Source organism: Hetaerina americana, unplaced genomic scaffold (assembly GCF_022747635.1).
Source record: "Hetaerina americana unplaced genomic scaffold, ioHetAmer1.1.p SCAF_50, whole genome shotgun sequence".
Lineage (NCBI taxonomy): Eukaryota > Metazoa > Arthropoda > Insecta > Odonata > Calopterygidae > Hetaerina > Hetaerina americana.
Window position 1 is genome coordinate 799,699 of NW_027287096.1, and position 25,921 is coordinate 825,619.

The following is a 25,921-nucleotide window of genomic DNA, read 5'->3' on the forward strand; positions in this document are numbered from 1 at the left end:
TAGTCTACAGGCTATTTTTCTGAATTTCCTTGTATTTTACATGCATATCTACGCCTGTTGACGTGTTAAAACCGTTTCGTTATGCTTCAGTCCTCCCTCATGCAGAAGTCTATTGCATTATACCTGCGGTCATTCCTTATTCCTAAGCCATTGTCCCCTGCCATTTCTCTCTTCACCCTCTTGTCGCATTCCAATTCCCCACACTGTCCAAATTCTTTATTTCGGGAATACCAGCAATTATTTTCTGCAATTCATCGTGTAGCCTGCTTATTCCTTTCTTTCTATGATTACTCGTTATCATGTAGACCTGAAGATTAACTAAACCATTTTTTACCAATACATATGAACGATATTCTATCATTCGTCTTCCATATATTTACGCTTCACCCCACATTATTGTTCAAAACGATGCCATCCTTCTCTTCTTCTCTTCCGATTACTCTCATTAATAATAAAATTATTTTATTGCGAGAAAAGTTTTCAAAATTATAAAGCCCAATACCCTTTACTGAAGCTTTCTAAAATTAATTAAAACGCTTCAAAACTAGACTAATTCATAATTTAAAAAAATCATATATTGCAAATCTCTGTGGCAATTAATTTTGATCTCTGTGCATGAACAGAGGTCAGCAGTAGGGTCAGATATTGTCACGATTGAAAGGGAAGAATAATTGTGACAATAATTAAAATTTATCATACCTTAGAATGATAATGTAGGCATACATAAAATCAATATGAATATCAAATTGACGACAAGAACCTGTTGACGTGATGAAGGGAGGCAGAAGGTGCACGCAATTGATGAAGGCTTAATTTTGGGCAGGGTAGGGTGTCGCAGTGTGCCAGTCAAGCTTTGAAGGTAGCTTTGGTTAAGTCAGTGTGTCCATCCATAACCTAACGTAAACGGTAGGCTATCTAAAATTATTTAAATATAATCCTGACCTCCTTGAGATAAGTACTAATTATAAAATATTATTTCTCTTCCTCTTACGATAGGTGATTCCCAGGCTCACTGAGAACTTCTCGTCTCTCCTAGCCTTCACACGCATGTGGACCCCCTCGGGAGACGCCGCAGCGAGAAATCAAGTGCAGTATCAGCAGCAATAAGAACGTCGAGATGATCCGGGCAGTCTTCCGCCGCGGTTCCGCCCGCTACTTCGCCCTCGGCGCCCTCCTCCTGAGCGCCGCCTACTTCCTCTACTACACCAACTTTCGAGGTACCAACGGGGAGGGGGTGGGCGGCCCCGAGGGCCACGCCGCCGCCGGCCCCGCCTCCGCCCTCAAGGGGTCGCCCGGCGGCGGCGGAGGGGTTGATGCGGGTGTACCGGAGAGCCCGATGGGTGGGGGTGGCCCGGACGAAGGTCCCCCCGCCGTCCGTAAGGACTCCAAAGACGAGATGTCGCGGGAGGAGAAGAACGAGGCGGGCGGGGGCGAGGGAGTTGGCGGAGTGGAGGGTGGGGAGGAGGACGACGGGGGCATAGGAGAGTGGGTGGAGGAGGATTTGGTGCTGGGAGGAGCGAGGTCCTGCCCCGCCGGGAGCCCGCTGACTGCAGCCAAGGCGGATGTCGACACGGTGGAACAGTTTAAGAAGTTCGAATTTCAGGTGAGTAGCCAGCTCGGGCATTGGTGCGATAACGATATTGTGTTATGCAGACTCTCATTCAATCGCGCGGGGGCATTTACTAGATTCAAGGGGTCAAAGATCATTTATTTTTGTAATACTACAATAGAAATAGGACAGTGGCGTGGTGGAAACGATGTACAGTGTGAATTCTGAAATCGATGATAAAACACAATTAAAACAAATACACGACCAACATATTACAGGCAGTTTCAATTATGCCTGCTGTCCACTCACTGATCCATTTAATCTTATATATGGGGGCAATTTATTTTTTTAATGAATACACTTCCTTCTAAATTTGTACACAGAATCTGGTAGGGCTTTGAACTCGGGGTAACTCATTCAATCCTTCAACTCCGCAATTCTAGAAGTAATTTTTATCCTCGTTTCATTTGACTTAAAACAATTTCAAACTCTGGTCGTACCTCCGTTTTTAAATAAGAATTTCTGTGCTTTTGGATAATTCCCCCATGACCCTTTGATTACCATTTTAAAAATCCCACACCCTATTCAATTTCTTCCTCTGCTGGAGAGATTCTCATACAAGGTACTCCAGCATCACTGCCAAAATATCTGTCTGTTTATTCTGAAGTAACATGCCGCTCTTATCTGAATTTTCCCCAATTCTTAAATTAACTGTTTAATTCGAATCCCATGTAGACGTTGCATACTTTACTATCGTTTTATCGATCGAAATACAGATGGGTAGGCTAGCTCTTTAGTGGGTTGTTTACACCCCTTGAGATTGCTTATTACGAAAAGCAGGGAATATATATGCGTTTTTCCTTATCTTGTCCATATTTTGGTCCCACTCAAGATATCAGACGTAAGTTAGAACCTAAATATTTAGTTTTCACTTCTCCCAGTAGAATACCATTCCATGTGGGTGACACCATATGGAATGGTATTTCTTCATGAACTTGTTCTACTGGTCTGACCATTCGTGTTTTCTGGTCACGAAGTTATTTGGTACATGCTTTTATATATCCTTGCCTTTAATCATAGATAAAAAACAAACGTTTTACCGATTTCTAGATTTCCCAATTTACCTAGTAACCCATCATTTGGCACTTTCAGAGGTATTCAAAAAATATATTTTGACTCCATCTATTTCTCTTCCTTCATCTAAGCGTCTGTTTCCCTTCCTTCATCTACTATATGTCAAGACTTCGCGGAAGATATAGAAAATGGCTTTAGGCCTGAGGTTCGAGGCAAGATAAAGCTCTAGTAATTGTCTCATAGGAATAACCTTTTCTAAAATCGTTTTTAATCATAAGCAAGAAATAATTTGTATCCCAAAGTTTATCATACATATGTAAGAAATTTGAAAACTACGGATGTTAGACTTATTTATGTACCATTCTCAACCTTTGTTTTCTTGTCTCCTCTAAACGTAAGTCCTATATTTGCCTTTTTCCAGTCCGTAGGTAAGCCACCGTGATAATTAAGAGCATGGGTTCAGTACTTAGTCACCGCAAATAATTACCTAATAATGGTTGAAATGGTTGGAAATTCTAGTTTTTAGTGTTGTGGAAAGCGCGACGTGGAAGAAAGGAATCAGGAAGCGGAAAAGGTCGAACTGGGCCAATAAAATGATAGATCTTAGTCTTTGATATGAGAGTTCAATCTCTGCTTGTTCGTTAATTTAGCTAACAAGTTCCTCATTATACCCTGCTCAGGCTCTCTACTATATTGATCGTTTTAGCCATTAAATGTTGCTCATAAAATGCATAATTAACTATCAGCTCTTCTTGCTTGCTCGCACTAGACAATATCTCCTAATTTTCATCGTCGCTATGAATAATTTTAGCTTTAATAAAACTCCTAGGTACTCCATTACGCACGCTAATGAGGTAATTTAAAGGTCTGATTGAGAAACTGGTTTTCGTATTCCTGCCGTATGTTTGGTAGCTTAAAATTATGAATACATAGCACCATTAGCAAAGAAGCTAACAAGTGAAGAAAGTGAAAACGTTTCGCTTACTTTACCGGAGGATCTCGCATTGATATTTGCTTATTGCTGCTTAACAATCTTCTCTAAGATTCAAATGTATGTATGACTACGCGGAATGGATTTCACTTATATGAATTCTATCCTCACTTATCACAATCAATATGATGAGGTCGAGACTGGATGGTTACGGATGATTAAATATAAATAATCAATATTTTTTATTAGAGTGGTGTGAATAATGCTCTCCACTCCGAGGGTCCCGGTTCAAAATTTCTGAGTGGTGACTGAAATTTTTCATTTGCATTTCAATCTAAACACAGGCGCAGAATATTGGGTACCTTAAGAGCAGTAAATACTTCTTACTTATGAAGATTCATCAAATCATTAAAATAATGAATTCATGCAGTTTTTCGTTGAGAGTAGCTAGGGAGCAGACTTCTGTTTTCCTTTCCACCGCTCTCAAAAATCGTCCGCACTCCTCCCCCACCTGCCCTGCTACCTATAACGGTTCAAAATACCATGGGGGTGTGTTCTCTTCCATTAAAACAACTACACGAGTGCTTTGCTCATATTATGGCATACATGTCATTACATCGCCTAATATAAACTGATAAAAATACTGATAGTCTCAATAGCCTAATGAAAGCTTTAGATTATTACTGTAAATTTCAATTTATATTTTCTCCAATACGAAATTGTCCAGATCAACATAGTAACGAGGACCTTTATACTACAACTACCATACTTATATAAATCTTAAATAAATAAATCTATAAATCTTAAATCATAAATCTTGGCTGGTGGGCGGTGAGTAATCCCCGAGGTTCGAGAGTTATGCCAAAAGGAAGATCTCTTTTGTATAGGCGTAGAAATAAACGGTTTTTTTCAATAATTGATGCATGATTTTATATCTTAAACATTTACTCGTATTTGTTTTTCTAAACACCCCGTCATTTCGTTCTATGCATTTTTGTAGGCACTGCAGCAGTTTTTGTTTACCAATGCATGCAAGCTGGGCGCCATGTAGTCGAGTGAAATGTGCCCCCGATGAGGAAAGCGCTTAAGCAAAATCTTTTTATATGTGTAGATAAAGATTCATCATTCAAATTGCTACCCGCGACAGTTTTTGTTCCTCGCTCAATACTTTCGGCACCAGCTTCGCGCACGCTTTCCTCATCGCAAGATCCTCTCTTACAATGGTGTGGACGGTTCCGACTGAAAGGCCGGTCTCTTCACTGATAAGGACGATGGTTAAACTCCTATCTGAGTCCAAAACCTTTTCACTTTTAGCCACCGGAGTATTGGTTCCAGCGGTCGTCGGGCGTCCGACATGGTGCTCGTCTTCGACGAGCTTTCCTTAAACCTTATGTGCTACTAAAACACTCTGTTACGGCTTAAGGCATCATCCCCATACGCCTGTTTAATGAGTTCAAGGGTCTCCGGCGCAGATTTCGCGATTTTAACGCAAAACTTGACAGCGTAGTGGTGCTCGACGGTTCGCTCCATGCTGGCACGACGACACCACAAACAATCACACGTCACAAAAATCCACCTCCTGTCTCAATGCATGCCCGGAGGCGACTGAACTAAAGAGCGCCTGAGTGGTGGGGGACTCCTCTACCGAGACGACCGGTCGACCTTACTTGAAGCTACAGCGAACCAGTCACGATACTTATTACATGGACCCTTAATACTTACACGTAAAAATACTGCACCTTGATTGACTAACAGATACCCTTCAGTGTATGGTTAGGGTTTGTTTTGTTATTCTAAGTTAAGAAACGTAACGATGGTACCTCCTACATCCTGGTACATCCTAAACCTTCTTTAAAGGCCGACTACTTCTGAAAATCTTTAAAAAATCTAACTTCTCAAAGATACTTTAACTTTAACAGCGATGTTACATCAAGTTCTTTGGAATTGCTTGCATAAAATAATGCTAAGGTAAATATGAAGAGCACAAAAGATTAGAAATGTTTAAATAAACGTCGCTTCCAGTATCTAATAGACCAATTTTAAGAGAATTAGAGCAAATTAATCTTATTTGGTTACAGAGCAAGGAGATATTTTTTTAAGTTCCCAATAGCATCCTCAAATTTTATAGGGACATCTCAGGGAGGTGAATATCAACAAGGGTATAAAATATCTCTTTAGCTGTCACTAAATTTTATGTGTTTATCTGTAGTGAGAGAAACAGAATTGGAATAAAAGAGAATTTGGTTGCAAGAAAAGATTTCGAAATGGTGGAATGGAATTAGGTGGCACCATGAAAGTGTGCATCCCTCTTCGCTCACCAGAAACTTTATCTACACATCGTTTGCACACGTTGTTGCTTGTATTTTTGGAATCACCCATTGAAGTGTAGGTAAAATCTACCGAGGACCCAGTGATAAGATTTCAAGTTTTATGGGATGGCTTACATAAGGGCTTATTTTGAAAGGCTTTGAATTTCAATGACTTTCCGTTTGTTCTCTGAATCTTGTTATGGCATGAAAAGACCCTTGACGCATAAAGGCTTGTAAAAACAGTTGAAAAGATAACTTCCAAAACTACCGCTCCAGAAAACGTCTATGTAATCCCATTATGTAACTGGAGCTTTATTTTCATCATTTAGTCTGTTGACAGTAGTAATTCCCGAGGAATATCTAATAAGAATTGGTCTTCAGGTATAGCGTGGAGTTAAAAGATGTTTGCTGAGAAATTAGACTTTACTTAACTGGAAATAATATTTTGTAAACGACTTTCGGTTTTAAACATTACTAGCTGCTGATGAATTGAAGGATGACAAACCGTCACCATATGTTTTCACTACAGCAATACAATAATGATCATGCCTCAGATTGATTTTGATAAATAAGAATGAAGTTTATTTCGTATGGAATGAAAACCCATTCCCAAACCCAGTGTTTGAAATTCAGACATTTAGGATGGGGGAACACCTCTTTTTCCTGTCACCTGCATAACTTTAGTTAAGTTTTCGATATTCCATAAAGTTTTGGTACACAGAAACCGGAATTTGAACAGATTTTGACCGAGTTTTTCCGATGTTTTCTCCCAAATTTGAACCCTAAAACTCTACTCATTTAAATATTCCTTCTGCTCTTGATATGCGTCCTATCCATCATTACGCTCTACAAATAGCACCTCACTATTTTCTTCCACAGCTCCCGTTCAAGATTACTGCTTAGTATCCTAATTTGATTGAACGCTTCCTTCGTCATTGCTATTCTCGTTCCAATTTTTACATCACTATTCAAGTTTATAGTCATGATAATTTCCAGATAGCTGTGCTTTTCAACTTGCTCAATCCTTATGCCATTTATTTATTTTTACTCCATTGAAATTTGAATTAGTTTTCCGTCGGTAATATTTCCGTAGCTTCAATGCCCAGAAATAAGTGAAGAAATATAACGCCGTACTGCTTCAACCTTCATTCATATGGCCAACATACTCTATTTTTTATAACTACATTTTGGAAAGGATAATTCTTTCAGATCGATGATTTATTCCGAGACCAATATGCCTGGCCCTCTCTCTCTCTATGTGTATGTAATAGATGTTGTAGTAGCGCTCATGAGAACAATAGAGCATTTGGACGGCACAATAGAACACAAATATCTTCATAGAGAACACGTAAAAGGACACATTTCATAAAGTTTTAGCTTTCGGCCTTCTTCATGTCAGAATAATTGATGCTATCAGTTTTATTTTTGTGTTCTATTGTGCTGTTCAAATGTAATGTTGTTCTTGTGAATTCATCTTAATCATTTATATATATATATATATATATATATATATATATATATATATATATATATATATGATATGATATATAGTATATGGCATATACTAAGCTAATACTTCGAATTGCCTGGGTTAAAAATTAAGATAAGCTAAGAAGGCAGGAGTTTAGCGTGCATACTATCGCAAGATCGAGGTGAATTAGGAAATATCTTCGTCTTCGTCGCGAGTTAATTTTCTGTAGTGCGAGCTAATTGAAATTCCATCGTTAAACTGAGTGAAATTTTCACGCAAGAAAGAGCGCACTTCTTACAAGAGGTTCCTATTTTGACTGGCGCTTAGTCTGTCGTTAAAAACAAAAATTGGAATTAAGGGGAGAAAGAACTCTTATTAGCGTTCCGGAGTCGACCTGTTTCGAAGTTTACACGCAAGGATGAAGATTGTTTTTTCCCCCGCCAGTATTGAATTTAGTTTACTGATTAGCATCCTTCCCCCAATAGATAAAAAATGAACTACCGAGTCACTCCGGCGTGCCGCGCATTTCGGTATTTTTTTCGTCCACCTACCTACACCCTCCTCCCTTTCCACAGCTTCCCCTATACAACCTTTCCAGCCAAGTGACATCTCAAGAACCCGTGAAACAATTTCAATTACGGCAAAGAGCCTTCGACGCAAGGGGAGGGAGGAGAAGGCAAAAGGAAACAAATTACAAAGAGCCCTTAAGGGCTGCTATCTCCCCGACCCCCTCCAACCCTCCCGCACGGCCCAATTACGTGGTAATTGCGGAAGATTAAAAAGTAAATCGGAAACAATTTCGACAGTTTTACAAAGCAATTTACGGCTTCGTTAGGCATGATAAAGCCTTCCTTTGTTTTTAATTCTTCTTTTTTTTATTTTCCCAGACGCCGTGCTTATAACTTTCGTCGTGCCGAATTTCTTTATTAGATTTTTCCATCCCCCCTTCCTCCTTTCAACCAATCGTCCAGTTGCGTGGAACCTTTATCTTTTTTTCATTTCTTGAGGTCTGTTTAAAACATTCTTTAGTTAGATGCGATTCGCAGGAACACGTTTCTATGGTTTTTTCTTCGACTTATAAAGAACGAAAGAAGAAGAGAAGGAAACAATTTAAAAAATTACGAAGCAATTTTGGGAATTCCCTCGAACTAATCACGAGTCAGTGGGGCGTGGGAGGCAGAGATGAAACGCAATTCATTCTGATAAACGAGTGAAAATGGGAGTGGGAATGATTCGCGTAAGATGCCATGGGAAAGGACATACGCCGTCAAGTTCGGGAGAAAAATTGGCGGGAATATAATTGTTTCGGTGCGCGACGAATGCGTTCACCTTCGAAACGTGAAATAAGCGGAATAAAATGGAAATACAGGTATGTCTACTGAGTGAAATTTCTGGCTATATGACTCTTACTGAACGAAAAATTTTTAAAGAGAGTTTTCTTTTTAAGTGAAGTGTAATACAGGGTTACTGTTTTCGCAGGAATTCAAGCCAGAAACAGTTTTTATATCTATGATAATCCGATGCTTGCTTTGAGTTTTTGTTATACCTACCATAAATAATGGTGTCATGGTCAATAATCATACCATTACCAAGAATGTATATACATTTTAATTCAAATAAGAAGTATTTTTACTAAATAATGACAACAAATAGAGGGAGAGACAATGTGTGTATAATCATCATGTGTATATATGTGAAGAAGCCAGAAAAGCATGTATAACACTTTTTGGACTACAATGAGAAGGTGAACAAAGGTTTTGACAGAGGAAAATCCGTTTCAAGTATTGGCGAAAGAGTAAGTTACGTTTGAAATTTCCTAAAATTAATTTCTGACTTATGGCATGACTTGTTGCGCTAGCGTACCCTATTCGGGAAACTGGAGAAGCAGTTACCAAATATTACACTCTATATTGCTCGCTTGGTAAAAATAACCGAGCTATGACGCCAGGTGTCACTCGTCTTTCAGCGACGAGCTCGCATTGCCCTTACAGATCCAAGGTCATGGCCTACTTTGAAAAACGCTGGCTAGGGATATTTTCCGTGGTCCCGCGGGCAGTTGTTTTCACTTGACCCAAAATGACGTGGTGGGGCGAAAAAAAACAAGTTTTTATGATTAGCGTTGCGATGCGCGGTTTTTTCCCCCGAAGAGCCGCTTCGAAGTCATGATGGAATGAGAGAAGGAGGAGGCTTTCATTCGTAACCCGGCTGATTTGGCGCCGTGCCCGGACACATTCTATGTAGATAGGGACGAAGAGAATGAAAGAGTTGATATTCTGTGAGCGGACAAAGGACCAGTGAATAGGCAGCGGCCCCCGCGGTAGCGGTGGCCGTTGTCTTCGACACCTCCACCCTCTGAATCATTATGACCTATCGAGAGGAAAAACACTTCACACGTGCGAAGAGGAGGTTTAAGAGTCCTGAACCTAATGACAAGCGGTTTTCGAAAGCCCTCTTTACCTTTGATCGCACGCGTATTTAATGCATGATAAATAAATGCTTGGCCAGATGAAATCTCCGAGAGATAATGGAATGGATGCGCAGTCACAGCAAGCCTTAGTGCGATATCAAGGAGGGGTGCTTGGAAATTGAATTTCTGCCTTTGCTATTCCGTTTCTCGCGACACAGCCGTGAGCGTTTCATGGACTATATATACAATACGATTTTTTCTGCGGCAACTGATGACGTGACACTTTTTATCTCTTGGCAAATCACTGAAAACTTAGTTATTTCAAATCTTCACGAATCCTTTGTCACGAATGACGAGGAATTTAAAGCAGCTAGCTCTTACGAATTTCACGTTGTTAGGATAACAACAGTTATTTGAAACTAAATGAAGGCAACTTTGCATATTGAAATTTACATATAAATTACCCAGCACACCAGCCTTTTAAATGTTTGTTATAACCTATCTCATATCGGTTTTATTGCTTACGATTCTTCGACTATTTCTAACTTTTGTATCGGCATAGAAAAATGTATACCTACGCTTCCTTGCGAGTAAAAAAATGGCAATTCATTGAGCACGATAGACTCAAATTAATGCCTTCATAATTTGAATACTGCGTTCAAGTAATTACATCCTCAATAATATTCTTTTCCAGATGTTAAACTATTTATGTTTTGGTTAACTAAATTATCTTAAAGATTAATCAAAATAAAATCAATTTTTGTTGCTTTTTGAACGGCTGTCGTAGCTTAATGTGTCGTGGGACACCGAATGACCCAGCAAGGTTCATTCGCAGCCTTCGAGTGCAAAATTGAATACGGAAGTACAGAATCAAGAACTTTCTCCTACTGCGTTACCCCCCAACGACCCACCAAGGAGACATGCGGCTGCCTAAGATAAGAAATCGGGCATAATTATGTAAATTCTGTTAAATGCGTTGTAGGCACCGACTTATAATGGGGATTTAAAATTAAAACCAAGATCTTCGGTAGTAGTTGATGGGATAATCAACTTTGCGGTTTCGGGCTAGCAAACTGAGCGAGAGAAGAAATAATATTTAAATGCTCATACTCTTTTTCTTATTTTATCCTGTAATTTTAACTAGACCAGTTAGTAGTTTGGGATCTTCATCAAACCCTTCTTGTCACAATTAAACCTAGGAGTCTTGCACTTTTCTAAAAGTCTTAGTATTGATTGATTTACCTGTAAAAATCGGGACTCCCTCCTAGATTATTCAGCAGCCTGGTCACAGTTTATTTCTCTTCGTAGCAACCATTTTCATTTGTGCTAGAAAGCAGTCGAGGTAATCTATCTCGCAAACCTACCTGAAACAATCGCCTGCACTACGGCGACGTTCATATTTAAGTTAATTATAGTCATTATCTTCCATAAAATATGTATATAAAACAGACATACTAAAGAACTAGGCCGTAAATTATTAACGAAATGATTCCGTTTGAAGAGGATTGTTTTTTGATAAGGTTTGCTAATTTTCTCAATCTAAATTGTGTGGCTTTTTCCTTTGAATATCCATCATACAAATCTGGCTCCTAGGAAATCAACGTCATTCATTTGATGCGAAGATAAAATATTAAAGATTAAGGCCTCTCTACTAAGGAAAATCAAACAAGAAGTTAACTAGGTCAGGAAAAGAGCGCCTTCCGTTGAAGCTACAATTATTCCCGCCACTGAGTGCTCCTTGCACATTCACTTTAATCTGTCGCGACAAACGTCTTTCGCAGTTTCTGAACTCTCAGCTATTATTCTCTTAGCATAATGTTCACCTTCGAGTCTCCGGCACAATTTTGGTGCGACGGGTGCAACCCCAAGGGGTTAACTCCGAACGCTGAAAAAGCTACGACGACATGCGTGAGACCAATAAATTATATTCTAGGAGCTAAAATGTAGCCTTATATTTTGAACACACCATTTACAATTTGTTTAAGAAAGCACTCATGTACTGCTATATGTTTAAGGTCATTACATACACCACGTTAGAGGAAATTATTTCAGCTAGCACCACACAAATATTAACTGTAGATAACTAATTGGCTTCACTTCAAATCAACTGAGATGAGCGTAACTATAAAAATGTGTGGAAAGACGGAGTACAACCAAATTTTACAGCAGTCAACCCGGAAGTGGTTTGATTGGCGAGGGTAGAACACCTACAGGGTTGCACCCAAAAGTGGTAGGACTGATTTTTTTACAAGAATTTTATTGACGATATACTTACATCGACTTGATAATCTTCAAAGTATGCTCCTTGAGCTGCTACACACTTAGTATAACGCTGCTCCCATTTCCCGTACGCCCGCTGAAAATTTTCTTTGGGGATGCCGTTGATGACCCTCGTCGAAGCCTCTTGAACGGCCTTTATCGAGTCAAAACGTCGTCCCTTGAGCTGTCTTTTCATCAGGGGGAAGAAGAAGAAGTCCGGTGGTGCCAGATCGGGAGAATAGGGGGGGTGCGGCAACGTGGCAACGCCGTATTTGGCCAGGAGCTGTCTGACGACGAGCGCGCCATGGCAGAATTTTCGGCACCATCTTGGCGCACACCTTGCGCATGACCAAATCTTGTGAAATAATGCGTTGGACGTTGAATGCAGACAGACCCAACTGGTCTGCAATTTCTTCACTGGTTAAGCGTCGGTCTGTGTTCAGCAGTGTCCTCAATCTGTCCACATTCGTGTCGGTTCTTGTCGTCGACGGCCGTCCGGAGCGATGGTCGTCTTCAACGAGCTCCCTACCCTCTTTAAACAACTTGTGCCACTCAAATACTGTGGAACGGCTTAAGGCAGTGTCCCCATAAGCCTGCTTGATCATATCGAGGGTCTCAGTTGCCGCCTTCCCGAGTTTCGCACAAAACTTCACGGAATAACGTTGCTCTAAATTCAGATTCATTTTGTTTTTCGACGCGGACAAAAAACTTGCTTCACAAAAACGGTGTCCTCACTCAACGACAGCCCGCAGGCGACTGAGGTTGGTGTCGGTCTATTGCTAAGAGCCCCCTCCACCTTACCCTGCCAGGCAGACCCCCCTCCACCGCTCCGTTCGCACCAGAGAAAATCAGTCCTACCACTTTTGGGTGCCACCCTGTAATACTAAGCCCAATGGCGTGTGACATTCACAAGCAGTAACTTATTCCCAGTGTCGCCTACGACTTCCCAGTATGATGTGGAACCTCAAAAATCACACAAAATGGGTGAAACTGAGTAAAATGTATCGATAAACATCCACGTGGTTTCCCAATGATGATTTAAAAGAAAACATTTAGTAATCCTACGAACATTTTTTAAAATGACGACCCGGGCTTCGACGTCAAAGGGACACCCTCCGATATTTTGATCATTATTGCCTGATAATACCGTGCCATGTTGGCGTCGAATACGGTGTCTTCACCAATGTACATTTATGTGGAACGATCAATTCTTACCATTTAATTTAATATGAATTGATTACCTATAGTAGCACCCGATACGATGGGTAATCTCTCACTACTCCATGATTTAAAGTGGTTTTAATGCAATCATTCCAATTTTCCAATGGCACGCGTTGTTGTTGCCAGTGGAGGATATTTTATTTCCATTCGCTAATAGAAGCTATGAAATATTCATTAACTGCGCCATGAAAAAACACATTCGACTCGGAATCGGAACTCAAGACATCCAGGCTAGATTATGCATCCCAAACTATAAAATAATAGGCCATTTCATGCACTTGATAGTAACAATTATTAGCTGAAAATCGGTCCTCGTCGTACTACAAACCAAGTTACAGAACGTAGTGAATAACGTGGTCGGATCCAAAAGGATCGAAGACCGCCTCGGTAGGCGCAAGATTGTTTGGGAAACCGAGCCGTGTGACTTTCAAAACAATATACGGCGTGTTTCTGTCCATCGGATCCCATAAATTTCTCACTCAACATTCAGGAAATATAAATCACCGCAAAAGGCACCTTCAAAACATAGAAGCCCTTCCATTCTTTTCTAGGAATGTTGTTTAATGGCGAAATGCCGACGCCCACGGATACATTATAGGCAGCGCTTTGACGCCCTTTTGTGTCTCAATTGGCAATGATTCCCCACATAGGTTGTGCCGGATATGCCCCTGCCGCGTTCGAGAAAATCCCCGATTTCTCCCGCAAACTCGGTCCCCTCTTCTCTAGCCTCGGAACGAATCCTCCCCGATTGCAGAGGCCTCGAATGGCGTTGTCGTAACTGTGCGCAATATCCGCTCGGATATTATCCCGTCGACGAAGCAACGAGCGCCGGTTCCCCAGAGGCTAAAAGTGATTCAAAAAACGGTTTTGTGAGGAAACCGCCGCAACGGGGTTGCCATGCGAAAGATAGGACGTTGCCTGAAGTGAGAAATATTTATCCTGCAATTGAGCAGTAGGGAGGTATTGTTTCTTGCAGATGCGCAGTATTATTGTTGGATTGAACGCACGTGGGAATAGGGGCGAAGGAATTGAAAGACACGGTTACATTGCTGCAGAAAACTAAAAAATAAAAAGATTCGCTAACAGACAGGCATTGACTGTGGAGGGTATCGTGTCCGTATGATGCAACTCACCGAGCTCACTTTACTCATTTGCCCGTAGAAGGTCGAATTCGCGTGCTGGTTGAAATTGTCTGGCGTTTTCGAATCACGAACATCCGTTTAATAATTGAACTTGATAAGCAAATGCAGGGTAATCTACTATGCTATTCCATATATATCGATGATATACTATTAAGTAGGTCAATACTAAATAACGGAATGTACAATAACTAAAACAATCGAATTATATTTTGGTTAATAGTAAACAATTTTATAATCCATAGGTATACAAAGGTCTTCAATCGTGAAAGCTGAAGTAACTTTTCCCAGCTTGATTAGATGCAGTCATTTTCTAGAGATAACATCCTTTATAAGAAAATTTGAAACGGAGAACTCCAGAAAAAGCTGATAATGAAATTATACCAGTAAAACTCAGTCGTAGCAGTAAATCGTATGCGTCAAGTTCATTATTTCCCGTTTAATTTTAGCTCAATGTTGCGTGTGGACACACGTCTCAAGAAGACGGATAAGGTACAAATACAACTCTAACATGCACACTCACTTTCAAAAGTATATCCATAAAAGTAAACCCAGTATTAGAGTATACTTAAGAAATTTATGGTAAATGATTGGAATTTTTTCCTCAATCGAAGTTAACATTGTTTTCACCAATACAGTAACCGTTATTCCACTTAATTTTTCAAACAAATGTTATAACGCCTTTATAAAATATACACTATGACGCTGTATGTACGAATTGCCAAAATAATTTAATCACAGACTAATACGACTTCAACTCCCCAGTATTATGAATGGGAGAGAACCTTTGCTTATAGATCTAACCATCATTGATTGAAATGGGTAAAAATGCGTTATTAGGCTAATTTCTTCGACTTTTTATTTCACCTTTCTCGTTCTCTAATTTTTATTGAAACGCTCTTTCTTTCGCGCATTCGATCTGCCGATGACCTAAGACCTATATTCAAATAATGGGAATAACATTTATAAACAGCTTATTAAATATTAGAGTATATACATTTCACTATTCATTCTTCCTTGTACTTGGGATTTTTTAGTTATCCTCGCATAAAATACAATAATCGATGCTACTGCTTTTCTTCTGTAACTTACGAGTTTTGAATTAACCTCGTATATTTTAATTTCGGCATCACTTGAAAATGGGCTCAAACAAGACTCGCGATCGGGAGGTACCAAACTAATGTGCCTCGCCACTGAATTTTTTCGAACTTCAAGTTTCCTCGCCTAGATTCAGCAATTAAAATTAAAAATAAGTGGTCCTTCCACTTAGATACACAAAGTGGGAATGTTTATTGAAACAGATAGGCCTATTCTTGTTTTTCTTCCCCCTTTTTAAGGTGAAACGGGATTGATGCTGAAGGTTTTATATGTAAACACTTTTTAATTGGAATTTGTATATTAATTTAAACTAAATTTATCATTACAAATATTTATGCACTTTATTATTTTATTGATGAACGAAATAGATTATATTAATTTAAGATGAAAGCATGACATTTTTCAATTGTTTAACTATAAAAATGCAGAGTTTTCGGTCAGCTTCTAATCTAGAAATAGCTTTAACATTAAACATTGAAACAAATCTACAATGGCAATCATATTTCAAGTCTATGTGATTTAAGAATTGAATACTTCGGGCTAAAAAGTATTATAATATGTCCCAGTAACTAAGGTAGAAATTGGAATATATATTTTCAAATATGAGACGGTTTTTCATTGATCTGTGAAATATTTAATGGGTACTCGTTAATACTGTAAATAAAGTTACTTAATGAAGAAAAGTTTAATAAGAGTCTCTGGGAACAAATTCTTACCAAAAGTAGAATTACGGGAAAATTGGTGCGAGAAGCTCAGTAACTGAAACTTGACAAAAGATGAAAATCACTCATGAAATGATTTGATGAAATTCTCTGAACAAAGGAGGTCATTCGATTCGATTCTCAACCATTCTTAAAATAAATTTCAATTTCCGCCACTATTTCGAACATCGGATACTAAGATACACTAACTCCACGTTGCGTTAGGTGGCGTCCAAGCAGTGGTGGAAGCTGCGGAAGTGTCTTGGCTTCCTTGTCAAGTTAAGTCACCTAAGAAGAAACATGATATGAAGAAGTTGTTCCCCTAAGCAGACGGGGAAACGGAAGAGGAAGCCAAGAAGGAACCAGGCATCTTTCGGAAAGATATGAAACAAACCAAGGGGCAGGAAAATTGAAGATTGAAGGCAAACAGATAGGGAAAGGAAAAGCACATTGGGAGAAATGGAAAGGGAAATAGAAAGTGAGACATGGAGGGAAGTAGGGAGAGAACGGGAATGAGTGCCCTTGAACCATTCAACCCTGGCGATTGAGGGAACAAAACTTCGGCGATGTGCGCAGGCTCGGGCCTATTGTTTTTTCACCCATCGCAATTAAGCGCTCAATCACTCCTTCCTTTTTTCATAATCGCCCTTCCACGGTCATGCATAATATTCATGTGGGTGTGGGAAGGTGGGAAAGGATGGCGATCATTTAGGGATCAATTGACTTTTGTTCATGTAGTAACTGCTACCATTTACCTCAAAGGGTGTATTTATGAACCCGTGAAGCTATTTAGTATGGAAACCACCGCAATTCAACCACTCAATGCTTTTTCAATGATTTTTCTACTAGGATTCTTTGTCTGCGTCTACTCGGTGTAACAGATCGTGTAAACCCATGTTAAAAAAGAAATTACTCCCCCATTGTGATGAAATTATCCAAATCCTCAAATCCCCCTATTTATGGCATTGTTATCTAAATGAAACACATCGTTTCCTAGCATATTAAAAGCTTCTTTCTGTTTCCTTTGATTCCTCTTTCAGGAAAATATTTCGTGTTAGTCATGGAGACCCATGAGCGTTACCAAAGGAATTCCATGATTTTAATGGATCCATAAAATGGATACAATGTTGGATAGACGAGGCAGAGGAATGAAAATAATAGTGTGTACATTTTAATAATAGCTAATTGTTATGCACGTTATTTCAGAGTATCAATATCTCAATTGGGACTTAGAAATGTAGACCAGCCTAGATATTGAATCTTTCATAAATTTGCGTGGTCCGGAAGGTTACTTTTAGTAATAATAATTAACGTTCATCTGTTAGATATAAGGTCCGAGTTCGAATCTCGACGACCTCGTACACTTCCAGCTTCACCGCGGTTGTGGTTTTTCGGGCACCAGATCTCCCCGAGGAGACCGCAGATGACACCAGAAACTGGCCTCCCTATCCTGATGAGCGAGAACACCGTCGCGGACCTCAAGTGCGATAAGTCCTCACACTACTATCAAACCAGCCTCCGGGTTGATTACCTACTGTTTTTCTTTGTCTCAGGTTACCATATCAAAGTATCTTCTCCACTGAGCGAGCGCTATGCATGACGAAAGTGATCCTTAAAAGTAGTTTGTGCAGTGCATGCAGAAAATGTTTTCTGTTATTTTCGTTTGTCACGCCACATCGCGATGGAATCCCTCCTTGTAACGGCTGTGTCTCGTATACTAATGGCGCCTACGATCACTCATTAAGAAGTACCGAGACATTTACACGGAATGTCATTTTTCTTTGTCAGTCGTTCCCAACGTGAACATTTTATTTTAAGAATGCATTTACCATAACGCGCCATATGTGAGCAGATCCTCGGACAATGGGACTCATAACCTCAAGCAAGCTCTTTTATAATGCTTTACTAGGAGGCTTCACAAAGGAGAGCATTAATATCCAACGAATAAAAATATTCCGGACATCTTAGGAGTAATCAGCCTCCCTCATCGCAAACAAACTTTCTATAAATAGATCTTCTTTGAGCAGCTTGAATGTGCATTATTAGACTTTTATTTTTCATAAAGTTCTTCACTTCCACAGCGGCACACCAGCATTTCCTGTCACGCAATGAAACGTAAAATAATATCAATATCGGTTGTAGCTGAACCATAGGCAATGTCCATATTGTCGTACTCTCTGGCTACAAACTCCCTGCATAAAATGCGTTTGAATTGATATTTAGCTATCCATTTGGTGTGATTCAACTAATAATAATCTAACTAGCAGACGGAGAGCTAAAATTCCAAATCAATATCAATACTTTTAAGTCGTCGGTTATTCTTCATGGGTTTTAAACGTAACAACTTCTGAATAGTCGTCGAAAAAAATTTTTTTAATGTAACGTTAATGGTAAACGATCATAAATTCCTATTAGACTATGTGAGGCCTTGTTTTATAAATATATTTAATATCATTTGATGAGAATCAAGTCACAGTGGCCACAGTTTTAAGGTGCATTTACTCATTCAATGAACCCTCTGTACAAGTATGTGCCCTCCACTCGACATAAGTACTAAAACCTGAGGAAATTCATTTATTTACTAAGTTCCTCACATATTTAGCAGTATTTAACCAGCAATGAGACTGTAAAAATGAAGAAAAGTTACAAATAGTTCAAGAAAAATTATAAATCATAATTTTGATGCCCTAGCAAAAATTATTTTTGGAGGAGAAACATGAGAAAAATTGAATATTACGGTGGAAATATTTTGTGCAACTTTTCAAAACATTGCTACCGTTGGTAGATGCCAAATGATTATAAATAAGTCTTGAGAGTTCATTTCAGCACCTTGGCCATAAAACATGAAATTCAATCCATTTTTACTTTTCAACTCGACGATTCTATCGTCATCTCGAATTACCTTCCTTTTCATCTGCTCTGAAATGTTCATCGTCGGCGTCGTGATTTTAACTTTGGAATTTTATAAACGGTGTTATGAATGATAAGACTCGCTGCTTAGCTTATTGTTCTCGTCCATTAATTTTGTGTTTCAAGTTTGAAGTTCACCCAGGAATTTCGCATAATGTGATCGCTGTATAAGAAAAGATATCGAATTTAGCAAATTTTCAAAATTCAAAATTTTAGAGGTAGAATAAGTAGCCCTTCGTTCCAGCACGTCCCGGTACCACCTTTAGGTTTTAAACGTTAATGAAAATGTCGTCGTATAATAAATTTTGAATATGCTAACACTATGCCGCTCTTTAAAAATAAGAATACCGCTGAGCTGGGAATTAATAGACATTAAGAGTAGTGAGAATGATTAAACTTAATAAGAAATTGTTAAGTAAGCTCTGAGAATTCCAGATAACTCTGCCATTTAGAATTTAAAGTTTCTCCTTCTCTTAATGATGCTGAGCCCCAAATGCTTGAGTTCTTGACTTTCGTAGCAAGGTCTCAATGTCTCGCAAATCGCGGGAAGTTTTCATGGCCTTACCCGCTCTCCTTCGCAATACGTACCCAACCGTGATCGTGTGAACTTGAGAAGAGAACGGAGGGGGAGAGGTAAAGGTGACTTCACTGTTGTTTTCCTGCCTGATATGTCAGTCAGGTTGTGCGGGGGTAGACGAGCGTGTGTGCTGTGTATGCACGTAGATCGGCTGGAAGTCAACCTCGATGGAAAGAATCACCTTGGAGAGAGTGGTAAGGGCGTGCCGTCTGTCTCTCCCTCCCTCTCTGCTTACCAAAGTCCCCTCTTCCATGCCATTATTAAATCTCCCCATTTTCATCCCCCTCCTTTCTCTTAGTCTCTTCGTCCTTTCACGGCCATGGCATTACATTCCTCCGCCCCTTCCCATTACACGCGTGATCCCCCCCACTCCATCGATCTTCCCCTTCCCCCCTTTTTGCCCTCTCTACATTCTACTCACTAATTCCCCCTCATTAATCCTCCCAACCAACCAACCTCTAACTCTCTCCTTCTCCACCTTTTTTCCTTCTGCGGCGTTGCCAACCGTGCGGCGGAAAAACTCGTGCTGCACACCTGTCGTAATGATCCGTCCGTCCAATGGAAATCACGACTCACGTCATTGGGGCGTGATGTATGGCCGCCACGGGCGTTTCGGAAACAATAATATTAATTCGCTTGTGTTCGACCCTTTCCCTTTCATTTGTTAATGGCGGCGTTGGCTGCGATACGCGTCCGCGCCCCGAATTTCAAGGCGCCTTTCGCGGCTGAATTGTCTTAGGTTCTGTCCGAAGGTTCGACGCTAGTTGCTGTTTAAGCTGCGCCCATAGTTCTGATTGGAAGAGGGTAAATGATGAAATACTAGATGGAAATTTATTTTTCTAACAATAACTGGTACGTAAGGTAAACCGTCGTTTTACTAGAGATGCACGTCATAATATCGAACACATTTCCTAAAAAACCTAAACCTAAAAATGAAATTACGTTCTTTGATCTTTACCAGATCAGAGGCCAGCAATATCTGTCAACTAATAGAACTCAAAACGAAATAACATTTGAATGGTTCCCAAATACTTTAAAATATAAACCTGAGGTTTCATCGATCCTTCGTTCATACGCATACAGTAAAATACAAGGAATGTAGTTCATAAAGGACGAGAGTGGAAATACATTTCATAATTCATATTTATCTGCCTAGAGACCTAACCCATTTCCAGTCTGGCCATCCAAGGATATCTTGGGTTATTTATTGAGTGAGCTAATCAAAAATGATTACTGAGATGCACAAAGGATATGAAATCACACTATAAATACTCCAATGTACATAATTATTGTGCTATGAAGATCTATCGGAAAAGAAAGAATTACTTGGAATTGAGAGCCAAAAGAGAAACATATTTTATTGTTCATGGAATGAATTTTGATGAAAGTAACCATTTTAGTTTATGCTTTGACTCAGGTGGGAAAAGATAATGATATTTTAAAAAATATATTAAACGATAATATTTAATAGTTTTAATAAGCAATATTTTTGGCTTATGAAGTTATAAATTTTTTTCATTCCTATTTTACGAAAGATGTGGCGTAAATTAACGGTGCCTACATCTTTAATTTTGTAACCCAGCTCATAAAACTAATATAAAGAGTAACACAAAATGAACAACCACTTTATCTGAGAAATACTAAAAATGATTTAATTTATCATTTTCAAAGTCTTAAATCATAAGTGTATCCGTTAATAGCAAATACTTAATGCTCTAAATTTTGTCAATTTCCATACGTTGCCATAATTATACTCAATATACTCTTATCAGTGGAGTTCTCTTACCTATGGGGTACTTATCATTAATTTTCAACTGCTCGAGAGAAGTATGTTATAATATCAGTACTATTTACCATCCATCCTCAATTTTAAATTTTAAATCTTTATGGCCAGTTTATTAATGTAATCTAGTTGCCTCAGTGTAGATTCCCCAAAACTTGAGAGCGTTGAGATTTAAAATCTTAAAAGGAGCACATTTTCCCTGATTATTTGCACGATTTTAAGCTCATACCAAGGTACCTTGATATCCGACGCAGAAGTGACCAATAAATCAGAGCTTAGATCTCTCAAATTGATTCAATATTCTTAATACTTTTACTGTCTTCAATAAATAGTATCAGTATCATAGGATAATCGCGACGAGTTATCAGGGATTCTTAATATTTTATCGTCGGTAAGATGATTTAATAAGTTGTTTAGTTCAATTCGAAATTCATGGGACATATACCCTTCAATTAACTAAATAAGTGGCTCTACATATTTTATTTTTCTACTCATGGATGTGGATATCTTCTCGACGTAACTAAATGTATTTCGATCATTAAAATGTCGTTCCCAGGTTTCAGTCTGCTCAGATATTTAGCGCCGTGCATTGCGCTCCTTGAAGTATTCAAATTTTCTCGTTGATACACTCAGTCACCAATCTATTCAACTAAAGTTCACAATTATTCCATCTCCTCTGAGGCAGAGCATCGACCGGCCACCAGGTTCAAACGAAATTCGACCCCTTTGTAAGCTCAGAAATTTATTATGCTCGAGTTCAAACTATCAGTGAGAACACAAACAATGTTAGTTGGTTTAGCTAATTTATTATTCATGAATATGTAAATTTGCATCACCTGATTCATTCTTATCGGTTGCAAACTCCGTTCACATAAAAGCTCCGAAATGTAAAATTTACAGACGAAAGAACTGATCTTTCTACGGGTATATTATTACTCGCTCATTAATATGCAAATTTCCATTGATAAGTAATTATAGCTACTGGGGACCACATTTTAGCCACGATTGTGAAGAAAAAAAAGGTTACAATGCGACGAAAAATCTTCGAGTTATTTGGGATCGAAAAAATCTCGTGAAGCCAAATAATAATATAGTCCCCCGCGTTCAACTCATCGATCTTAAAACGAGTACTTACGCGATCCCAAAGTGTTCACAAATTCAAAGCAAGGAAATTTTTCATTCGACGAAATTGTTATCGTTTTCGCCGCGAATGAGAACGGACAAAATTCTTTTTTTTTGCGACTCGGATCGACGGCGATTCTCCCAGAGCCGGCGATTCACTTTCCCCATCACGCCCACCCATTCTCTCTCCCCCCCCCGTTCCCTCCCTCCCCCTCCTCCGCATCTTTCTCTCTCTTGCAAATCGGTCGCTTGACTTTTTTCGCTCTGACCCCCGTGCCTTACTGGAGGGGAGGGAAAAAACTACCTCTGCCACATCTCCCCTCTCTCTCTCTCCCTCTCCCAGCCGCCTCCCGATCCGCGACCTCTCCCTTTCGCCTCCAAGGTCAGCCCTAGGCACGTAATTGTCCATTATGGATGGCCTCCTCTCCTTCTCTCTCTCTTGTACCATCAGGCTGGCCAGATGGACCGTAACGGAGGGTCCAGATTGCCCACCCGTCCCCCCCCCCCCCCACGCCCCAACCTCACTGCCCATCCATCCCTAAACCCAATCCTACGCCAGTCTTCTCCTTCCTCTCAATCCCTCTCTTACTCTCCATGTCTCCTGATGCCTTTCTCCGACTGCCCCCACGACCGTAATTCGAGGGAACTCTGTCTGGATTTGCCTTTTATTTAACGTGCATTCATTGTGCGTGTGACGTTCAGCCGACCGACACTATCGGGGGAGTTTTCGTGCCCACAGGTAGGCGGACGCTGTCGATATAGTTTTGTGAACCATTTGATTTGAGTTCTGCAAGTTACTTGACAGAGTTTCTTCCCACGTTTCTTATTTTAGTGTGACCTCGGTGGCGTTTTAAATATTTCTCAACCCAAAAATCCGGCGGCATTTTCGGTATTCGTCCGCTGTGCTCCTTTTGAAAATGACGTCAGAGGAGAGGCTCTTTAATGGAGTAGAAAAAACGTTTTCTGTGAATTGGTAATTGAGGTTACCTGTCTCGTAGAGAAGAATTAGAAAAGCCTATAATAGCAATTTAACTTTCAAAATGTCGTGAAATCGGCGTGCATGTCGCTTAATTTAAAATTCTCGGATTAAGCACTCATGTCAGTAATAATTTTATCATAGAAATTAGAAAAAGAGGAAAGAATATATGGGGGATGAATTAAATATTCACTGCAACTTTCGGCATTTTTCATAAAAATGTACGAATCAAATACTAAATAAAATGATTTTGAGGATTTTTTTATTGCAGAATCATTATATTCACATAATTAAAATAATTGCATTATATTCGTACAATTGATTTCTGGGACAAAATATTATATCTCCTGCACATAAATAATTTAGTAAATATTTGCAGTGATATATTGGTACCCTTTTTTAGCATTTTCTGACACAGCAGCCACCAATAGAAATATTTTATGCAGTATTTTAAGCCGCGTGTCTCCAAAAAATCCACGTTATCTCAAGGCAAGGAACCGATATTCATGTAGTTACCTACGGTTGCATCACTCTATTAAATGTGGTAGGTTTTCATGAAACTATGGGTTCGGTATTAGTGAAAGAACTAGTTGAGGGTTTGCACGCTCGTTATAAAAATAGGAGTACCGATAAAATGACAAAACAATGCGCTAAGCAATAGGCCATTAAAATCGAGTTGATTTTATGTGAGAGTGATAATGAAGGCTTAAAGCGACGCGAATTTCTCTCATGTCGTAGTCGGCAGATCGTAGTCAATAAAATTTAATGATGATAATAATCAAATTTATTAACATTTGAACGGTAATAGTTGTGTTGATTCTCATTTCACAAGACTCAGTGGTTACTCTTATTTTATTGTCGCACTGCTTTAATTGATGTTTCCATCGCACCCCTGAATTTTTATGATACCGTAGTATGTATGGTACTTTGTTTTAGGATAATGATGTTAAAGAAGAACTTAAGGAGGTAATCCTTCTCAAACAGAACCATATACGACAGAAACATTACATGCTATTATCTATGCTTTTCCAAACGTCGAGATCCGTTTCTATGTTTAGCGCCGTTCCTGTTACGTGACTCGACGTTTGCATTCATTTCAAAATTCATCATCACAAGCTACACTTCCAGTCCCTTCCCCTTCATGGTCAATTCTATTGGTCTGTACGACATCATTAATACCAGATAACATCTTTATAGCTGGCATTACACATGGTGGATATTTTTACAGAGTGCGTTTACTGCAAACAATATTACAATTGAAGTGCATAGCTTTTCAAAATCAAATAATTAGCAATCATTATAATTTCTGCGGTACATAAACTGACTATAATATATGCTTTATGCTTGTAATTCAAAAGAACGAGCAGGGTGAAGAAGGGAGGTGGGAGATCTACGGTTATTTCCACCAATTTTCCAGCCAGAAAGTTCTTGTTCTTTAGCAAGCGGACATGTCATCGGATAGTGACAATTAGAATTAAGTTTAAACGCTTATCAAAAATATCTGCGAGAGAATCGTTATGAAATAATTTCAACCTTAGTCATGGGTAGGGTACATGCAGTCTGAAAACTGTACTTGAATGAGATGAAGGTTACCAACCAATAAGAAGAAAGTATATGCTGACGGACTGCAAGGGTTAATATGGACAATGGGTGATTTTTAATAGAATGAAGGTCCAACAAATCCCTCTCAATAGTGAATTTGGGGATTTCAGAAAGTACCAGGCGAGAAATAAGAGTAATCTGAAGATGTTTCACCCGAAGACAAAGAGTAGAAGAATGGACGATATTACCTCTACAGAGATGCGGGCGTGAAAAATTAGTACATATCTCGCGTTCTTTCCCTTCGGCTCCCTAGGTATCGACCGCCGTTTATTCTCTCCGCGTTTTTCCTTTTTATCGTTAGAGCTGGTCCCTTCTTTTTATTTTATACGGGAGGACTTTGGGAAAAACCTGTGTTTTGGGCGATCGGAGATCGTATCTTACTTTCAGGCGAGCAAGCATGACGGGACGAGGGAATCCTTCGAGGTGTACGTATTTGTGCAGACTCGCCGCAGCCTTAAGCATGATTTCTACTGGTGTAATATCGTAGAGAAAAATATTTCAAGTGCCGGAGGTGAATCTACCAAAGCAAACCGCTTTCTAGCATAAAGAATGATTCCTACAATGCCCTTGGAACCTTCCTACAATTAAAATTATTTAAACCGTTAGTAGGCGGAGTCATAAGGCCTTATTTAAAGTTTTTCAGGACACATATATCCATTTAATTTTTTATTGCATACTACCTTATTTGCATTCTTATTTCACATATGTTACATTCATACATTTTTCATGCATTCCCTTCTGTTCCTGTGATCTACATTCCTTATTTTGAGTCTTATAGACCAAATATACCAT

The 25,921-nt window shown here is 39.3% G+C and overlaps 1 protein-coding gene across 1 annotated transcript in view; it reads left to right on the plus strand.

The window, feature by feature from the left end:
• The first annotated feature begins 1,501 nt into the window (after positions 1-1,501).
• alpha-Man-IIb (alpha-Mannosidase class II b) overlaps positions 1,502-25,921 on the plus strand; it is a 951,837-nt gene continuing 927,417 nt past the window's right edge. Inside the window, exon 1 of the mRNA XM_071593058.1 lies at positions 1,502-1,603. The gene's annotated coding sequence lies outside the window, so the exon portion shown is untranslated. The remainder of the gene's footprint in view (positions 1,604-25,921) is intronic.